Source organism: Arachis ipaensis, chromosome B5 (assembly GCF_059453495.1).
Source record: "Arachis ipaensis isolate K30076 ecotype BB chromosome B5, ASM5945349v1, whole genome shotgun sequence".
In the NCBI taxonomy this organism is placed as follows: Eukaryota; Viridiplantae; Streptophyta; class Magnoliopsida; order Fabales; family Fabaceae; genus Arachis; species Arachis ipaensis.
The window spans coordinates 62,229,471-62,245,105 of record NC_142440.1 but is presented as its reverse complement, the minus strand read 5'-3'; positions in this window follow the sequence as shown (position 1 = coordinate 62,245,105).

Below are 15,635 nucleotides of genomic sequence, written 5' to 3'. Positions count from 1 at the left end.
TTTATTGATTAAAAATAATTGTCAACACAAATGTGATTGTTAGTTTGTTGCGACTGATAATACATTTTGGCCTTTAATGCTTGATCTATGCTACTCATGCCTTTGCCAGCATGTCAATAAACATCTTGCATTTAATTGCCTCAATTTATCATGCTATATTTTCATTGATGTCCTAACTGCATGGAGTCGCGACCATCTGTTAATGACATTCTTCTTTACCTTGGCATGATTATCACTCGTACTACCCTCTTCCTTGCTCTATCCCTTTGACTTCATGCCTCTTTCTCTTCTCCCTTTTCAGCATGGCCACCAGGAAGGGTACAGAGAGAGCCTCTAACAAGCCACCGGCGAGGAGAGGAACGAAAAGCACAAGAACCTTCAACAAATCAGCTGCTCCTTCAGATAATTCAGAGGTTGGACCGGCTAGACCGGCAGGCAAAGCGAATGGAGCACCGTCACAAGTGCCAATTTATATACCTCAAGGAGCTGATTGTTGGCAACCACCCACCTGAAGAGGAACCAGACACTCCGGACTCCACTTCACCTACCAGCACCGGGAGCCATGACAACCCCGACTGTGGAGATGATGTTACCAGCCCCCCTTTGTTCCTAAATGACGGCACTGAGGACGGTGCCAAGCTTTAAGTGTGGAGAGGTCGGTCAGTACCTGACTTCCGGAGGTAAGCTCTCTCTCTTAACACCAACATTTTAGTTTTTTTGTTAAATAGGATAGATTACATGATAATAATTGTTTGCATGTATGTTTGCTTGGTTAAAGTAATAAATTTCTTTTCAAGACTCTATTTTATAATATTTCACTAATTTAAATTGAAAATTTAAATGCTAAACTTGGTTGAAGACTATAAATTGGAACATGAATTATAGCTAAGAACACACAACCTGTGAGATTTGAGCTTAATTACATGGTTACACTATTTAACCATAACATTTTATTCTTGTGTGTTTCCTTCTCTATGATTGTAATCTATATTTTGTTCCACTCTATATGTCCAATGTTTAATGTATTTATATGCATGCATATGATTGAGGCCATCATTTGTTATTAACTCACTTATCCCAAATAGCCTACCCCTTCAATCACCTTTGTTAACCACCTTGAGCTTTTTAATCCCCTTCTGTTCTATATTTTACCACATCACTAGCCTTAAGCAGAAAAACAATTAATTATCCCAAGTGAATCTTTGGTTAGCTTAAGTTAGAGATTGTGTATCAATTAAGTGTGGGAAACTGTGGGAAACCTGGGTTAATAGGGAATGTGTTATGTTTCTACTCTATTTAAATATTGGAAATTTGGGTGCATACTCATGTGAGACCAGAAAAATTAAAAATCCTTGTGCATTGATATGTTATGTTTACTTTTATATTTTTTATCAAAAAAATAAAAAATAAAAAATAAAAAAAATAAAAAAAGATAATATATATATATATAATATAAATAAATAGGGGATAAAATTACCCCCAATGCTAAGTTTAATAAAAGATCAATGCATGTGATAAAAAAAATTAAATTAAAGAAAATTTGGTACATGAGTGTGTGATGCAAAAGTGGGAATTTTGGGTAGCTAGGCATGATTCTAGAGTTATATAGAGTGTATGTATGTTAGGTGATAGCTTAGGTTACTCAAAGATTCAATTTATAGCTCACTTAGCGATACATATATCCTCACCCTTACCTTAGCCACATTACAACCTTGAAAAGACCTCATGATGTTTGCATTGGTGCATTAAATATTTGTTGATTTGGGTAGATGAAGAACAAAGTTTTAGAAAGCATGATTAGAGAAGACTAGAGTGGACTACCCTATACACTTGAGAGATTAGAGTGCACATACACTACCAGTGAGGGTTCAATGCTTGATTCTATGTTCCCTTCTTTCATGATTTGAATTGGTGAAATTTGATTTATATTTGTCTTGAAGAACTTGTTTTCTTTTAACCAAGTGGACAGAAGCATCTTAGCATATAGTTGCATTCATACATAGGTTGCATTGCATTTCATTACATGAGTCTTACTTTTCCCCATTCATTCTTTTTGTCTCCTTGAGTTTAGCATGAGGACATGCTAATGTTTAAGTTTGGGGAGATTTGATGCACCACTATTTCGTGGTACATTTTGTACTTAATTGAGTGAATTTTACCCACTAAACTCACACTTATTCATAGGATTTGCATGTTTTACAATTCCTTCCTGATTTTATGCTATGATTGAAAACATGCTTCTTTGGCCTTAAATTTGCTATGTTTAAACCTCTCTTATTACCATTCGATGCCTTGATATGTGTGTTAAGTGATTTCAGGGTTTATAGGGTAGGAATGACTTAGAGGATGGAAAGGAAGCATGCAAAAGTGGAAGGAATACAAGAAACTGAAGGAACTGCAAAGCTGTCCAGCCTGACCTCTTCGTACTTAAGTGACCATAACTTGAGCTATAGAGATCCAAATGAGGCAGTTTCAATTGTGTTGGAAAGCTAACATCCGAGGCTTCGAAATGATATATAATTCGCTATAGTGGCCATACAGCTAAATGATGCGCACGCGTGCATCACGCGCACACATCGTTTTGTAGAAAATCCAACGACCTGTACGCATCAGAATTCGCCCCCAGCAATTTCTGGGCTGTTTTTGACCCAGTTTTCGGCCCAGAAATGTAGACTAAAGCCAGGGGACAAGCAGAGACTCAATACAAATTTCATAATTCACAATTTTAGGTTTTAGATGTAGTTTCTTAGGTTTTATGATTTAGGATTTCTTCTCTCAATTCCAGGTTCAATGTTCCTTTAATTTAGTTTCTCTTCTACTTTTATTTGTTCTAGTACTTTAGTTTATTTATTTTTCTAATTTAATTTATGAATTCTCATGTTTAATTTGATTTTCTATTTAATGCAATTTGAAGTATTTCATGTTATGATTTTTATCTAGCTTTTTACATTCTTAGCTTGGTTGAGTAATTGGAGACGCTTGAGTTATCAAACTCCTTTGTTGATTGAAAATTGAAATTTGATGATTGATTTGAATTTCCCTAACTCTAGTCTTTTCATAGGAGTTGACTTATCCACTTAACATACCTTTATAGTTAGAGGTTGACCAAGTGGGAGCAATAGACAATTCTCATCACAATTGATAAGGATAACTAGGATAGGACATCCAGTTCTCATACCTTGCAAGGGTTTTCATGATCATTAGTATACTTTCTTGTCATTTACATTCCTTGTTCAAACCTTTCAAAAACCCAGAAAGATACTTTTCTCATAACCAATAATAACGACACCTCCCTGCAATTCCTTGAGAGACAACCCGAGGTTTAAATACTTCGGTTTATTATTTTTATTGGGTTTGCTTAAGTGATAAACAAAACTTTTGTATGAAAGGATTATTGTTAGTTTAGAAACTATACTTGCAACGAGAATTTATTGTGAATTCTTTACTAGCAAAAATCCATTCGTCAGCGTGCCATTTGAGCTCGAAAGCATGGCATGCCAGGCTAGCTAAACAAAGGAGGCATGCCACTTGGGAGCCAGGTGTGGCACGCCAAGCCAAGCTGAGGAGCTGGGCATGGCACGCCGCTCACACGCCAGGCACATGGTGCATTTTAATGAGTTTTCCTTTTATTTTTAATTGTCATTTTTTTCTTTTTGTAATTTTCATTTTTTAAGTATAGGAGTAGCATAAATATCCCCTGAGAGTACTAAGAAAGGGGTTGATCAGTTGGTTAGTGGGGTTGGCTAGTAGTAGTTTTTACTTTACTTCATCTTCTTCCATCTCTTGTACTTTTCTCTAAGATATGAGTAGCTAAACTCCCTCTCATTGGGAGAGGGAGCTCTGTTGTACTTGATGGATTAATGATAGTGAATTTCTTCTTCTCTTCATCTTCTCTTTGATTTGCTAGAAAGAATTTCATTTCTCAAGTCTAGTGTTCAATCATCTTGGAAAAGAGGTTGAATGCAATCTGGGTTTCATGGGAACCTTGGAAAAGGAAACATGGAACCATGCTTGAAATCCCTTCTGACACTTGAGTAGATCTGGGTTTTGGGATTGGATATGGTGACATAAAATCCACCCACTATTTGGATCTATGAGGATTTGTGGTATAATCGGGGACCAAGCTTATCTCCCTTCATGAGCAATTAGACCAAGGAATTGGCTGATTATCAAGATTTGAGAGATTGAATCACCAAGGAATTGGGGTTCAATCAATCATGATTTCCAAGAGGTCAATGAGTTGCATGATTGAAGATGAGATGATCTAGATTTGATCCAAAGAGAGAAACATCTCCCAATCCTAATGAATTTTCCCTATTCTTATCTATCCTATTCTTTATAGCTTTCCTTAATTTCTGCCATTACCCATTCCCCATTTACAATTCAGTCATTTACATTCCAGCACTTTACATTCTTGTCATTTACTTTTCTGCACTTTAGAGCTTTCCTTTATCTTTAAGTCATTTACATTTATGCTATTTAAAATTCTGCACTCAACAAATTATATTAGTTAGCTTGACTAATTCACCCATTAACTAAAGTTGCTCAATCTATCAATCTCTGCGGGATTCGACCTCACTCTACTGTGAGTTATTACTTGACGACAATTTGGTATACTTGCCAAAGACGGATCCATTATATTTTGATATAGTGTAAATCCGGTCCATCAGTTGCTTCTAAGCAAGTGCTTTTTTAACGTTCAACTTCTGAAATGTCAGCAGATGAGCAGACCTCTGGCGATCGTCCTCGCTTCCATGATAATGCTTCAGCCTCTGGCCATTGATAGTGAACCTTCTATCTAAGGTTACTTCCTGAAGTTCCACATGACCAAACTGAGACACTCTAGTTACTACAAAAGGTCCTGGCCATCACAATTTTAGCTTCCTAGGAAAGAGCTTGAGCCTTGAATTGAATAGAAGAACTTTTTGGCCTGGCTCAAAAGCTCTGGTGGCTATCTTCTTATCATGCCATATGTTGGTCTTTTCTTTATAGAGCTTGACATTCTCATAAGCTGAATTTCTGAATTCATCAAGCTCATTTAGTTGAAGGAGCCTTTTTTCTCTTGCAGCCTTGGCATCAAAGATGAGAAACTTTGTTGCCCAATATGCTATGTGCTCCAACTCAATTGACAAGTAACAGGTCTTACCATACACTAACTGGTACGGGGACATCCCAATAGGAGTCTTGGAAAGAGTCTCTGAAGAGAGTTGATAAACCCCGTTTTTAGGGTTTATCATGTGCTTATTTTAGAGTATTTTATCAACCTTTTCCCACATTTATTCAATGAAATAGCATGATTTTGTGATTCTCCCTTATTTGTGCCTAAAGGTGAAAACATGCTTTTAGACCTTTAATTTGATGATTTTGATTCACCTTTGATTCCACTAGATGCCTTGATGTGTTTGATAGTGATTTCATGTTGAAAAGCCTAGGAAGGGATCAAAGGAGTAAAAAGGGAAGCATGCAAAGTGGAGAACACATGAAAAAGCCAAAGATTTGAGATGCAACATCCACGCGCACACACACTGTACGCGCACGCGTGGATCGCAAAAACTCAAGGGAAGCGCACGCGCACTGTACGTGTACGCATCGGTGGCCGCACATGATTTTTAAATAGAAAATGTGCCCAGTGATTTCTGAGAAGCTGTGGGGCCCAGTGCAACCAACTTTGGCACCAAAATGCATAAAAGGACCAAGGATTGAAAGGACTACATCACTTTTTCACTCTTTTGCTCATTTTCACACATTAGGATTAGGATTAGTTAGTTTTAGAGAGAGAAGCTCTCACTTCTCTCTAGAATTAGGATTAGGTTTAGTTCAATAATCTTAAATCTAGGTTTTGGTACATGTTTTCATCTTCTTCTATCTTTCAATTCCTTGTTGTTGCAATCATCATTCTTCTATTCTTTTGTTGTAATTTCTTCTATTTTGTTCTCATGCTTTGTTGTAGATCTACTCTTGTTCTTTCTATTTTCTTTCAATTCAATATGAGGTAATTCATTATAATTGTGTTTCTTTTGATTGTTGTTGTTAATTCTTTGCAATAATTATTGTTACATTTCATTCTAGTTGTCAATTTACTATGCTTTTCTTTTGTGTCTTCCAAGTGTTTGATGAAATGCTTGGTTGGATTATAGTATAGATTTTTCTCCTTTTGGCCTAGGTGGAGTAATTTGTGACTCTTGAGTTATCTAATTCCTTTGTTGATTGACAATTAGAAGTTTCTAATTGATTTGGATACCACTAAAGCTAGTCTTTCCCTTGGGAGTTGGCTAGGACTTGTGGAATCAAGTTGATTCATCCACTTGACTTTTCCCCATGGTTAGAGGTTAACTAAGTGGTAACAATGGACAATTCTCATCACAATTGAGGAGGATAATGAGGATGGGACTTCCAATTCTCATAACCTTGCCAAGAGCTTTCATAGTTGTTAGTTTATTTTCATTGCAATTTACATTTCTTGTCCCCTATCTCAAAAATCCCAAAACACACCTCATAACCAATAACAAGACACTTTATTGCAATTCGTAGGGAGAACGACCCGAGGTTTGAATACTTCGGTTATTAGGATTATTAGGGGTTTCTACTTGTAACAAACAAATTTTTGTATAAAAGGATTATTGTTGGTTTAGAAACTATACTTGCAACGAAAATTCATTTGTGAATTCTAAACCGTCAAAAATCCATTCATCAAAATGGCGCCATTGCCGGGGAGTTGCAATGGTGTTAGGTTATTGGTTATTGTATATATGTGAATATTGTGAATAAGTTGCTTGTTTGATTTAGTAGCTAGATTTTATCTCCTTGTCTTTGTACCTTTTATTTTTGTTTTTGCTATCATGAATTCTCACTTTGGCTATGAGTTTGGTTCTAATTGTGTTGTAGGAGATGTGAACTTCAATGATGACACTCATTATGGATGGAACCATCAAAGATGGGAGGAGCCTCAAGGAATTGATCACTCTTATTGGCAACAACCTCCGGATACTTATAGGTATAATCACCATCCTAATGCATGTCAATTCAATGGCTATGGTAAAACTTTATGTGAAAATCAACTACCACCATCATATGCCTATGACTCTTATCCTCAACATGAACCTCAACCATTCTCACAAGCCTTTCATTACCAAGCACCTTCTTGTGACCTATATCCATCATATAACCAATTACCCATACCATATTCTTATGACCATTATGAGCAAGAACCTTTAGAACCACCACAATCCTATCATGATTATTACCAAGAACCACCTCAATACACATCATCTCCATACCATCACCAAGAAGAACCACCTTCCTACTATGAACCCTTTCTCCAAGATAATGAACTCTCTTATCCACCCCAAGCCCCAATAGATGATCCTCTCACCTTGCTACTTCAAGGACAAGCGGATATGCAAAGGAACACCTTAGAGTTTGTGACTAACTTGACCAAGGTAGTGCATACTTTAGCTTAACAATGCTTGAACACTCAAGGTGCTTCTATAGCCACATGTGAAGAATCAATTGAAGATCATAGCATGAAGGAGAGATTGGAAACTAGTGCACAAAATTGTGATTCACACTTTTCACAACTCCGTACTACTAACCAGCAAGTGCACTGGGTCGTCCAAGTAATACCTTACGTGAGTAAGAGTCGATCCCACGGAGATTGTTGGCTTGAAGCAATCTATGGTTATCTTGTAAATCTTAGTCACGAGATTAATTATAATTATCAGTCTGAATTGCGAAAAATAAAAGAGCATGAAATAAATACTTGTTATGCAGTAATGGAGAATATGTTGGAGTTTTGGAGATGCTTTGTCTTCTGAATGTCTGCTTTCCCCCTGTCTTCTTCTTCACGCACGCAAGGTTCCTCCTATGGAAAGCTGTGTGTTGGTGGATCACCGTTGTCAATGGCTACCATCCGTTCTCTCAATGAAAATGGTCCAGGTGTGCTGTCACCGCATGGCTAATAATTTGTCGGTTCTCACTCATACTGGAATAGGATCCATTGATCCTTTTGCGTTTGTCACTATGCCCAACCCTTGTGAGTTTGAAGCTTGTCACAGTCATTCAATCCCTGAATCCTACTCGCAATACCACAGACAAGGTTTAGACTTTCTGGATTCTCAAGAATGCTGCCAATGGATTCTAGCTTATACCACGAAGATTCTGATTAAGGAATCCAAGAGATACTCATTCAATCGAAGGTAAAACAGAGGTGGTTGTCAGTCACGCGTTCATAGGTTGAGAATGGTGATGAAAGTCATGGGTCATCACATCCATCATATTGTAGTGCGAATGAACATCTAAGATAGAAACAAGCGTGTTTGAATAGAAAATAGAAATAATTGCATTAAGTCATCGAAACACAGCAGAGCTCCTCAGCCCCAACAATGGAGTTTAGAGACTCATGCCGTCAAAGAGTACAAAGTTTGGATCTAAAATGTCATGAGGTACAAAATAAATCTCTAAAAGTTGTTTAAATACTAAACTAGTAACCTAGGTTTACAGAAAATGAGTAAACTGAGATAGATAGTGCAGAAATCCACTTTTGGGGCCCACTTGGTGTGTGCTGGGGCTGAGACTTGAGCTTTACACGTGCCTAGGCTGTTTCTAGAGTTCAACGCCAGGTTGTAACCTATTTCTGGCATTTAACACCAACTTGTAACCTGTTTCTGGCGTTTAACGCGAGAATGCAACATGGAACTGGCGTTGAACGCTAGTTTACGTCATCTATTCTCGAGCAAAGTATAGACTATTATATATTGCTGGAAAGCCCTGGATGTCTACTTTCAAACGCAATTGAGAGCGCGCCATGTGGACTCCTGTAGCTCCAGAAAATCACTTTGAGTGCAGGGAGGTCAGAATCCAACAGCATCTGCAGTCATTTTTTAGCCAATGAATCAGATTTTTGCTCAGGTCCCTCAATTTCAGCCAGAAAATACCTGAAATCACAGAAAAATACACAAACTCATAGTAAAGTCCAGAAATATGATTTTTATTTAAAAACTAATAAAAATATACTAAAAACTAATCAAATCATACTAAAAACCATGTAAAAACAATGCCAAAAAGGGTATAAATTATCCGCTCATCACAACACCAAACTTAAATTGTTGCTTGTCCCCAAGCAACTAAAAACAAAGTAGGATAAAAAGAAGAGAATACACAATGAATTTCAAAAACATCTATGAAGATCAGTCTTAATTAGATGAGCGGGGCTATTAGCTTTTTGCTTCTGAACAGTTTTAGCATCTCACTTTATCCTTTGAAGCTCAGAATGATTGGCATCTATAGGAACTCAGAATTCAGATAGTGTTATTGATTCTCCTAGTTCAGTATGTTGATTCTTGAACACAGCTACTTTATGAGTCTTGGCCTTGGCCCTAAGCACTTTGTTTTCCAGTATTACCACCGGATACATAAATGGCACAGACACATAACTGGGTGAACCTTTTCAGATTGTGACTCAGCTTTGCTAAAGTCCCCAATTAGAGGTGTCCAGGGTTCTTAAGCACACTCTTTTTTTGCTTTGGACCTTGACTTTAACCGCTCAGTCTCAAGTTTTCACTTCACACCTTCACGCCACAAGCACATGGTTAGGGACAGCTTGGTTTAGCTGCTTAGGCCAGGATTTTATTCCTTTAGGCCCTCCTATCCACTGATGCTCAAAGCCTTGGATCCTTTTTATTACCCTTGCCTTTTGGTTTTAAGGGCTATTGGCTTGTTGCTCTTGCCTTTTGGTTTAAAGAGCTTTTGGCTTTTTCTGCTTGCTTTTTCTTTTTTTTTCTCTTTTTTTTTCGCCATTTTTCTTTTTTTTTTCTGCAAGCTTTTGTATTCACTGCTTTTTCTTGCTTCAAGAATCAATTTTACGATTTTTCAGATTATCAATAACATTTCTCCTTTTCATCATTCTTTCAAGAGCCAACATATTTAACATTCATAAACAACAGTATCAAAAGACATATACACTATTCAAGCATTCATTCAGAAAACAAAAAGTATTGCCACCACATCAAAATAATTAAACTGTTTTAAAATTCGAAATTCATGTACTTCTTTTTCTTTTTCAGAAAATATTTTTCATTTAAGAAAGGTGATGGATTCATAGGACATTCATATCTTTAAGACATAGACACTAGACACTAATGATCATGTAATAAAGACACAAACATAGATAAAACATAAAGCATATAAATCAAAAAACAGAAAAATAAATTGACAAAGAGATTAAGGAGCGGGTCCACCTTAGTGAGGGTGGCGTCTTCTTCCTCTTGAAGAACCAATGGTGCTCTTGAGCTCCTCTATGTCTCTTTGATCTGCAGTCAAATGCTCTACCCCTGAACTATGGACCCTTGAGATGAACCTCTCCATCTCTCATGACTCGGGGGTGGAGGCAACTGCCTTCTTTTTCCTCTTTCTAGAGGTTTCTCCGGCCTTAGGTGCCATAAATGGTTATGGAAAAATGAAAAGCAACGCTTTTTTCCACACCAAACTTAAAAGGTTTGCTTGTCCTCGAGCAAAAGAAGAAAGAAGGGAATAGAGGGAGAAGTGGAGGAGATGGAGGTGTGTGAATGGGTGGGTCTGGGAGGTTAATGGTTTGAATTTGAATGGTGAGGTAGGTGGGGATCCTGTGGGGTCCACAGATCCTGAGGGGTTAAGGACTTATCATCCATGCTCCATTGAGGCGTGCAACAACGCCCTTAGTGTGCAATCCTGGCGTTTAACGCCAAACTGCTGCTTGTTTCTGGCATTAAACGTCAGCTTTTCTCCCTTTCTTAGCATTGAATGCCATCTTGGTGCTTGTTTCTGGCGTTTAACGCCAGCTTGATGCTTCTTTCTGGTGTTAAACGCCAGTCTGATGCTTCTTACTGGCGTTTAAACACCAGTAAGCTCTTCCTCCAGGGTGAGCTGTTTTTAATGCTGTTTTTGACTTTGCTTTGATTTCTGTGACTCCACATGATCATCATCCTAAAGAAAACATAAAATAAAAATGGAAAACAGAAAATTAACATAGATAAGTAAAAATTGGGTTGCCTCCCAATAAGCGCTTCTTTATTGTCTTTAGTTGGACTTTGCTGAGCTTTTAATCTAGCCTCAGCCTTGAGCACTCTTGCTCAATATTTCCCTCAAGATAATGCTTGATTCTCTGTCCATTAACAATGAACTTCTTATCAGAATCAATGTCTTGAAGCCACATATAGCCATATGGTGACACACTTGTAAACAACACATATAGCCACCGGGATTTCAGTTTCCCGGAGAATAGCCTGAGCTTAGAGTTAAACAACAGAACTTTTTGTCCTGGTTCAAAGACTCTAGATGACAGCTTTCTGTCATGCCATCTTTTTGCTTTCTCTTTGTAAAGCTTGGCATTTTCGAAAGCAGTGAGTCTGAATTCCTCTGGCTCATTCAGCTGGAGCAATCTTTTTTCTCCGGCTAATTTGGCATCAAAGTTTAGGAATCTGGTTGCCCAGTAGGCCTTATGCTCCAGTTCCACGGGCAGATGACAGGCCTTACCATACACAAGCTGGTATGGAGAGGTCCCTATAGGAGTCCTGAATGCTGTTCTGTAAGCCCACAGAGCATCATCCAAGCTTCTCGCCCAATCCTTTCTACGGGTACTTACAGTCCGTTCCAGGATTCTTTTTATTTCTCTATTAAAGACTTCAGCTTGCCCATTTGTCTGTGGATGATACGGAGTTGCCACCTTGTGACTAATTCCATACCGGACCATAGCAGAGTAAAGCTGTTTATTGCAGAAGTGAGTGCCCCCATCACTAATTAGTGCTCTAGGGACACCAAACCTGCTGAAGATATATTTCTGGAGGAACTTCAGCACTGTCTTAGTATCATTAGTGGGTGTGGAAATGGCATCTACCCATTTGGATACATAGTCGACTGCCACCAGAATATAAGTGTTTGAGTATGATGGTGGGAAAGGCCCCATGAAGTCAATACCCCATACGTCAAACAACTCAATCTCTAAGATTCCTTGCTAAGGCATGGCGTAACTGTGAGGCAGATTACCAGCTCTCTGGCAGCTGCCACAGTTACACACAAACTCTCGGGAGTCTTTATAGAGAGTGGGCCAGTAGAAGCCACATTGGAGGACTTTTGTGGCTGTTCGCTCACCTCCGAAATGTCCTCCATATTGTGATCCATGACAATGCCATAGGATCTTCTGTGCTTCTTCTCTAGGCACACACCTACGGATTATTCCATCTGCACATCTCTTAAAGAGATATGGTTTATCCCACAGGTAGTACTTTGCATCAGTAATTAATTTTTTCTTTTGTTGCTTGTTGTACTCCTTGGGTATGAATCTTGCAGCTTTATAGTTTGCAATGTCTACAAACCATGGTGTTTCCTGGATGGCAAACAGTTGCTCATCCGAAAAGGTTTCAGAAATCTCAATAGAGGGGAAAGACATCCCTTCTACTGGCTCTATCTGGGACAGATGATCAGCCACTTGGTTCTCTGTCCCTTTTCTGTCTCTTATTTCTATATCAAACTCTTGCAGAAGCAACACTCATCTTATGAGCTTGGGTTTTGAATCCTGCTTTGTGAGTAGATATTTAAGAGCAGTATGGTCAGTATACACAATCACTTTTGATCTTACTAAGTATGATCTAAACTTGTCAATGGCATAAACCACTGCAAGCAATTCTTTTTCTGTGTTTGTGTAATTTTTCTGGGCATCGTTTCAAACGCGTGACGATTGGATTTTTGATGGTTTAGAATTTCACAAATGAATTCTCGTTGCTAGTATAGTTTCTAAACCAATCACTAATCCTTTCATACAAAAAGTTGTTTGTCACTAGTACAAACCCCTAAAATTTATAAACCGAAGTATTGGACCTCGGGTCGTTCTCCCTAGGAATTACAATAAAGTGTTTTGTTATTGGTTATGAGTTATTTTGGGGTTTTGGATAAGAAGCATGAAAAGTAATTGGCAATGAAAATAAACTAAAAACTATAAAAGGCTCTTGGAAAGGTGTGAGAACTAGAAGTCCTATCCTAGTTATCCTTCTCAATTGTGATGAGAATTGTTCATTGCTACCACTTAGTTAACCCTTACTAAAGAAAGGAAAGTCAAGTAGATGAATTGACTTGAGCCACAAGTCCTAGCCAACTCCCAAGGAAAGACTAGCTTTAGTGCACTTCAAACCAATTAGCAATCTCTCCAATTATCAATCAACAAAGGAATTAGATAACTCAAGTGTCACTAATTACTCTACCTAGGCCAAGAGGAACAAAATCTACACTAAAACTAAAAGAGACATTTCAACAAACATATAAAGTGCAAGAGGAGTAAACATTATTAAATGCAAGAATTAAAGGAATCTACAATTACAAAAACAAGAGATCAACAATAGAAAAGCAAAGAAGAACAATTATTATGAACTACCTCTTATTGAATTGGAAGAAAGTAGAAGGAACAATACTAGATCTATAACAAAATACAAGAACAACATAAAGGAAATTGCAATAAAAGAATGGAAGAAGAATGAATGTAACTACAAGGAATTGAGATGTAGAAGTAGGAGAAAGCAAAGATTAAAACCTAGATCTAAAAACTAAACCTAATTCTAATCCTCATTCTAGAGAGAAGAGAGAGCTTCTCTCTCTAGAAACTAACTCTCACTACTAAACTAAGCTAATTGGTAACTAACATACGTTTCCCTCTTCACTCCTTGGGTTAAATAGCATCAGAAATGAGTTGGATTGGACCCACAAGGCTTTAGAATTCGTTGGCCACGTTTTGCTTTAAGTGAACTAGGTGGCAGCAACGGCGCGTGCGCGTACTTTGCACGTGCGCGCCACCATACGTGTAGCAACTATGGAAAATCTTATATCGTTTCGAAGCCCCGGATGTTAGCTTTCCAACCCAACTGTAACCGCATCAATTGGACCTCTGTAGCTCAAGTTATGGCCGATTAAGTGCGAAGAGGTCGGCTTGACAGCTTTCCGGTTCTTTCATTTCTTCATGAGTTCTCCAACTTTTCATGCTTTCTTTCTTCATTCCCTTGATCCAATCTTTGCCTCCTAAACCTTAAATCACTTAACAAACATATCAAGGCATCTAATAGAATCAAGGTGAATTAAATTTAGTTATTTTGAGTCCTAAAAAGCATGTTTTCACATTTAAGCACAATTAAAGGAGAATATACAAAACCATGCTATTTCTTGAATAAATATGGGTAAAAGGTGATAAAATCCCCAAAAATCAATACAAGATAAACCGTCAAATTGGGGTTTGTCAACCTCCCCACACTTAAACCAAGCATGTCCTCATGCTTAAACCAAGAATGAAGTAAGGGTATGGCATTTATTCAATGGAAACTAACTAAATGCAATCTACCTATATGCAACTATCTAAATGAATGCAAGTGCTTGGTCAAAATAAATCAATTCCCAAGAAACATATATGCACAAGGGCTAAGGACTAGCAAGTCTAATCCACAATTGAATTGAGTTATTAAATATTTTTACAAACTTGCATGAAGAATGATGATCATAGGTGAAAACATGTAATTGAGCATCGAACCCTCACCGGATGTGTTTGCACTCTATTCGCTCAAGTGTTTAGGGTTGATTCACTCAATTCTCCTCTATTTCATGCTTTCCAAGATTTGTTTTTCTTCTAACAATCAACATTTATTTCATGCATGCATACAAGTATCATGAGGTCTTTTCATTGGTTGTAATGGGGCTAGGGTCAAGGTAGGATGCATATTTGGTCAAGTGAGCTTGAAATTTGAATCTTTGATAAGCTTAAACTTCCCACCTAACTTATGACATCCTATACAATTAAGTTCTAATCTAGCTACCCATTCTTCACTTTTTCACATACTCATGCATTTTCTTTTTCATTTCACAACACTTATGCATTGATCTTATTGAGCTTCACTTTGGGGCATTTTGTCCCCTTATTATTTCTTTCTTTTTCTTTTTCTTTCTTTTTCCATTTTTTTCTATACTTTTCATATATATATATATATTTTTTGTTTTTCTCATTTTTTTTCTTTCAAACTATATACAAGAGTACCAATGCATAAGGTCTATACATTTAATCAATACATGAGCATGTACCCAATTCCCAATATTTACAACAAAAATACAAAACTACCCTTTTATTCACCCAATGTCCCAAGGTTCCCACACTTGAATGATACACACACTCTAGCCTAAGCTAATCAAAGATCCAAATAAGGACATTTATTGTTTTTCGCTTTAAGGCTTGTAATGTGCTAAATAAGAATAAGTGGGTTAAGCGTAGGCTCAAATTTGACTAACAATGGAAGATAAAAGGTAGGCTATTTGGGTAAGTGAGCTAAATGAAATGATGGCCTCAATCACATAAATGCATGAATACACAAAATAATGGACATAAAGAATCAAACAAATCAAAGATTACAATCATAGAAAGAGAATAATGCACACAAGAAGGAAGAATAAGTGGTTATAAGATGTAACCACACCATTAGGCTCAAATCTCACTTGCTTGTGTTCTTAGCTCAAAAATCATGTTCCACAATATATATATATATATAATTCAAGCAAGTTCTATGAAAAGTTTTTTTTTTTTTACTCAAATCAATTGGTGCCCTATAGATAGAAATCTTGAAAAATTTCATTATTTT